This window comes from Platalea leucorodia (assembly GCF_965183815.1).
Source record: "Platalea leucorodia genome assembly, chromosome: Z".
NCBI lineage: Eukaryota > Metazoa > Chordata > Aves > Pelecaniformes > Threskiornithidae > Platalea > Platalea leucorodia.
Genome location: NC_138858.1, coordinates 64,919,984 through 64,925,983, shown reverse-complemented (window position 1 = coordinate 64,925,983; position 6,000 = coordinate 64,919,984).

Sequence of the window (6,000 nt, the reverse complement as noted above, 5' to 3'; positions counted from 1 at the left end):
ACACGGATGCCTAACATAGGTGCAGCTATGTTTGATGAGGATCTACACCACATTTGTTTTGTGAAGAGGACTGTATTCATATGACCTTGATCCCACCAAAGTGCCAGGACTTAGTTTTACTTAGCGGCCAGCTGCCCTGCAAGCTGGTCAATGACTATCAATGGAAAACAATAGAGAGAGGAGCATAAATAAATTTTTGACCCACAATGTGATGTTAGTAATGCAAAGATCACGGTTGTATAATATCTTGCTTCAGGTATTGTGGGGGTGGATGTCTGGATCAAACCAGAAGATCTTATAAGCATTTGGTGTAGATATATCAATCTCCATAACAAAGCCCTTTTTTTTCCCCAGGTTAACCTCTGGAGTTTAGTAGTTTTCTGTGTGGTTGTTTACAAATCCACTTGTGTTGTGGTATTCTTGTTTTATTTGATGTAAACTGTATTCTTGGCAGCTCCAAGAAGTTCCACTTTGAAAAAGCAGATGTGCAAAACATAAAATGATCACATCTATATGTGCTTAATAGTTTTCTTTAATCTTCTAAGAACTAGCCCAGAAAGATACAGGGAGGAATTAAAAAATGCTCTATACATCTGCTTGCTTTTTATGTGTGTAAAACTGTCTAAACTTCCCATTCAAAGGTTTTATTTTAAGCAATGGGAGTTGGAGAAGAAAGGTTAGCAGCCGAAAGGAGAGAACAAAGTCTCTTCGAGTGGACTGGCAGTAGAAAACACAATACATTGAAATGCTATCACAGCCAGGCATAACTTCACAGATGAGATGCACACAAACATCTGCTGCTGGATTTATTGATGCGTCAGTAAAATGTAGCATGTTGCATGGGAGATACGGGATGTTATAAAACAGAAATATGGTAGCCTTACAGTGAGCTTAGAAAATCCAGATGTTAGTGACACAAGCAACAGAAACTCAGCAGAAGCAGAATATTTTCAGGAGTTGCCCTGTATTTTCAGGAGTTGCCCTGTGTTTTCAGCTGTATCCCTACAGTGGTGGTGACAGATGCGGAGTCTCCACAGGAACTCTGTCAGGCTACTACAGAAATCTTCACGATGAGAAGGAATCAGCCTTCCTCTTCCACTAAAGAGACAGAGATACCCTGTCCTCCGCCTCTCCAGTTGGCCCCTTCTTCTCTGGTGATATACATCTGGAGTCCATGGGCTAGGTGTCTTGGCAGTGCTGCGTACCCCCACCAAAACAGTATTTCCCAGGACGGAACAGTGTTTGCCAGGACTGAACAGGCAGCACTGCAGAGGAAGCATGCTCTGTTTTTAGCATTGATATGAACACGATTCTCTGAGAAAGAACTGGAGCTGTCAGTGTTTAGTTATACACTGTGCTAAAAATATTGAAAATTAAATACATAGACAATGGCAAATGAAGAAACGGATATTTAAGAGGGTCCTCCCTTGGTCAGCGAGATATATTGTGTATTTCCCCTTTAAGGAATGAAAACGCAGTTTCCATTTTGTGCCAGCCTTTTTCTTGTTCAAAGCACTTTAACTTCTTTCCTCTTATCATTCAATTTAATTCACCATCTGTTCACCCAGGACTTAGTATTTTCAGCTGAGATATCAAAAGGAAGACCACATTAATCAAACATTAGTACTTTTGAAGCAAGTAGAATCTAGAAGAAACAGAAGTATAAATCATGAAACCTAATTACTTATCACATTTTTCTTTAGCGCTGCCTGTAGGAATGCATGTGCTTCACAGGTTGCTACATTATGCTGAAGTTTAAGGACTCAGGCTGCAGAGACAGGAGAATTAGGGTTTCTTCGTGACATTAAGAGGACTCAGGTGTAACTCCTGCTTACAGCTAATAAGCTGAAACCAGAATTAGTGCTGTGTCAGAACATTTGCAACAAACCAAAGCAAGGTTAATAAATACACACAGGGAATAGCAAAATAAGGTCAGAAAAGACTTCATTAAAAGTTAAGCTGTCAAACAAAAAATGGCTATTTGTGAAAGTGTTGAGACAATAGGCCAATCGTTGTCAAAAAAGAGCATTGTAAGATAAAACAGTAGGTCAGAATAGGTAAAGGATGAGAAATACTAAACTGCAGTTAAAAGAGAGAGATGATTGCTTCACGAGCAATTGTTTTCCACTCCAATTAACACAAGCATAATTTCTCTGACCTCTATTTTTTGCTTGTTACCAGGCAGTTCAGAATCTTTTTTTTTTTAATGTCTAGCCTTAGAATTTTTATGATATAGTTTTTCTTTTAACAGATTTCTGTAAGCAGTTCTCTAATGCTTTATCTAGTTTTCATTTAAATTTAATATAGTTTCTTCTATGTGGGTATTTTCTCTTTACATAAGATGTTCCCCCTTTTTTGGGACACTTCCAACCTTTCCTGCTGAAGGTGTTCTTCTCTCTAATATTGCAGATAGTTAGGTATTCATACTGCAGAGCAAAAGTCACTTGTCTGAAGGACTTTGTCGAAGGATCACAAAACCAACAAATAAGAAGTCCTGGCCAACCACCAGAGTTATGTGGTATATTCAGGATCTTTCCTCAGGCATTTTAAGACCTTCATAATATATCAGGATTGTGGTGTGAAAAAAGGCTATGTTGTATATTTTTGTTGTGTAGCAAGAAGATGTATAAAGAAAATATCATCTGCAGTCCAACCTGCCTGTATTTACACTGGAATAGATTTGAAATTTCTGAAAAATTGCAGTTCTGCTTACCTTTACACAGATTTCAACATCTGACAGTCTTGGCCATGTGAGAAGCTGCTTTTGCTGTTCACCACATCATGAGCACCCTTCATGCCCTGAACCTGATTCTGTTTCTTTTGAGTTTTTCTGCTGCCTCCATTAAGCTTTGTATGAATTTATGTGGCATGCTCAGCTCTCACTGGCTCAGGTGCAGAGGTCAGGACAGAAAAAGGTCGTTTGACTCTAGACAGTGGTGCTTCTATATTTACCTGCTAAAAAACCCTAAGCACAGTCCTTGAAAACAGTGGGCTTTCCTGTTCTTTGTTAAAAGCTTGTGACCTCTAGGATCTCACTCTGATTTCCTGTGTACCACAGCTCCATGAATTTCAGGGGACTTGCTCCAGATTTACGTTGCTGTAGGAGAGGGATTGGCTTTGATGTCTGTCATCAGGACTGATCTTAGGTATACCATTCATTGTAAATACAGTTCTAGGAAACAAATTTAATAAGTCAGGGTTGCTGATATGTTGTTACTGTCTCCTCGCATTTAGGCAATAGATGTAATTTGAGAGTTTATTTCAAACATATTGTCACTTGCATAATAAACCCTTTAGTTTCTAGGGTCTAACTGGAGTTCATGGCTCACTAGATGTGCTGGCTGCCCAAGGTTTTGCCTTTTATTCACATCTATTATCAGAAAATTGTAACTATTTCTCAACTCATACCTGCCAAGCAACAACTTCAAACTGTGTATTTTTTAGAACAAATTGAAAGGTGTATCATGCACACAGGATCTTCAAGGATTCCCTGTGGCAGCATTGCTTTGGCACCACATTTAAATTTTGCACTAATTAATGCAGAAAGAAGTGTAAAAGATATACAGTAGTTTTCTTGTATAGGAACCCAGGACTTCTCAACCGAAGCTAGGCTGTGTAGAAACCTCAGTCACGCAAAGGTCTCTTCTGGGCTGAGGCTCTTTGCAACATGACACAATGTAATTTGACAGATTCATCTTTATGGGAGATGTTGGTTATGAAGGGAGATGTGTAATAATTTTATGTCTTCAGAGGCCAAGTGTAGGCCATCTGAAATGGCAAAAAAATGGCTTTCATTCTGATGTGGTCAGGAAGAGTCTTATTCAGACCGGCAAGAAGCTGCGTATCCCACAGACCAGTTATGCATTTGACACTCATCAAGGGGTTAATTTATTAAAAAAAGGCTACTCTCACTAGTTGCTAGGTAACACTGTAGTTCCCTCAGGCTTGTGATCAACAAATGAATATTTCTGATGATATACTGCTGGTAACTGTTTATCTTGCTGCTGGAGCCAGCATAAAGGTGGAGTTTTTCTGAAACTCCTCGTAATGGAATTAGTTTTATTTGCCTAATTTACTCATATAATTTTATTTTACCCTAATGTAAATTGCAGTGTTAATAAAAAGCTCATTTTCATAACTTACTCTGCATGCAAATATAGTTTTCCACTATTACATCTTAGAATGAACACCTGCAGTTTTAAGTTATAAATGCTGTGAAAGCTGAAGCTTTAAATTTCTTGCCCCTTCTACATGTTAAATTTATAGGTAAAATTGGGTCAATGTGTTCTTCAATTAGCTTTCTAGCCAAGGGAAGTAAAGAAAATAAAGAAGAATGTTAAGAAGAAAACTGAGCGGCAAAGAGAGAAAGCATAGCTGTAGTTTATGGATTTCATTTTCTTTGTGGTAGACATTGCACCGGAGCACAGGATTGAAGGCTTTATGGTAGGGTCCTTTTTCTTAACAAGTTGTGCAGAATGGATTTCCGCTAAGGTCAAAGGACCACTAAGGAAGGTGCACAGGCCCATCCTCATGGACCTCATGAGGGATGCAAGCCTAGCAACAGAGTCTGTAAAAGCAGAAAACAAAATTCTGTATCATACCACATTTTCTAACTGCATGGAATTTGGAATATTTCATCCTGTCTGTATTTACGATGTCCTTCATATCTTCTCATTCTCATAATACCTATAATTGGCCATTATTTGAGTGAGAGGAAATAATGTCCAATTTTTGCGCCCAGACATAAATTTTCACATCTCTGAGGAGATAAAACTACTGGCCTGCTTATGTTGAGACAATCTTCCTGCCCTGTAAGCTCATGTTTTATTGTGCAGCGTAACGCAAATTTGTGAGTTCCTATTGTGTCACTGGATGAATTCTTCCTGGAAAAAAAGAAACTGGCATGAAATACTAAAACCAGTTTCATTGCAAGTTGGTGCTGTGTGGATTCCTTAATATTTTGTGTATTATTGGCACAAACTAGTGCTTCATGGGAAAAAAACCTGTCAGTTTTGTTTGTGTGCAAATTATTGCCTCTCTTGCAATAGCAATCTCATTCTCTAAGAAAAGCTGCTGTCAACTCAAACAAAACATTCTTCTATGAACAGACACTGTTTGTGAAACAGTAGGTTACCGTATTACTGTCAATGACAGCGAGGAGCAGTTCTGTAAGTAGTTTGAGGTTCTGGCGTTGTCATGAGTCTCTCTGCTAATAGAAGGTTACTTCTGCCTTGTGCAGGGTGTGATGGCTCTTTGGCTGTGTTCCTGTGCAGTTGGTATCCAATTACAGGATGAATCAAGGTGACATATATTCTACGTGTTGAGGCTGCAAATAAGATTGTGCTGAGATTAGAGGTTCAATAAAAGGATAGTCTGCAACAAGGTTATCACATGATGTACATCAGTCTGGGGTATCACTGTAATGGAGTAATTAATCTTTAAGAATTTGCATTCAACAAAGGAGAAAAATGACTCTAACTAGGAAGAGGGTATATTCAAATATCTTTTGTCAGTTTGGATAGAGACAAATATTTCACTCAAAGAGAAGACACTTGAATTCATTTTATCCTACAAGTGTGTACAGGAAGTAAGGAAAAAAACCACCCCTAAGCTGTTGAATAGTAATAGCAGTAAAAAAGCTTTTAAGGGAAACTTTGTATTAGATGAATACTGCCGTAACTAGGAACTAGGTCACGTTGAAAGAATTATTCTACCAGCAAAAGGCTTTTCCTGATTTGAGGTTAAACTGGCAGGAAAACTCAGTAGGTCAGTAGGATACCCTGAGGGGGAATGCTGACTATCCAAAATGTTAATGGTCAACCTGATTCCCTAGAACTGTGGAAAATAAATATCAAGGGACAGTACTTGAGAAAAATCTAAGACTAGAGGTGACCAGAAGAATGACGTCTAAGTGTATTTTTAACTAATGGAGAATACCCATTTATTGTTAGAGTTTAACGGCAGGGCACTTCATTCGTCTACCCTTAGATAAACAATCTG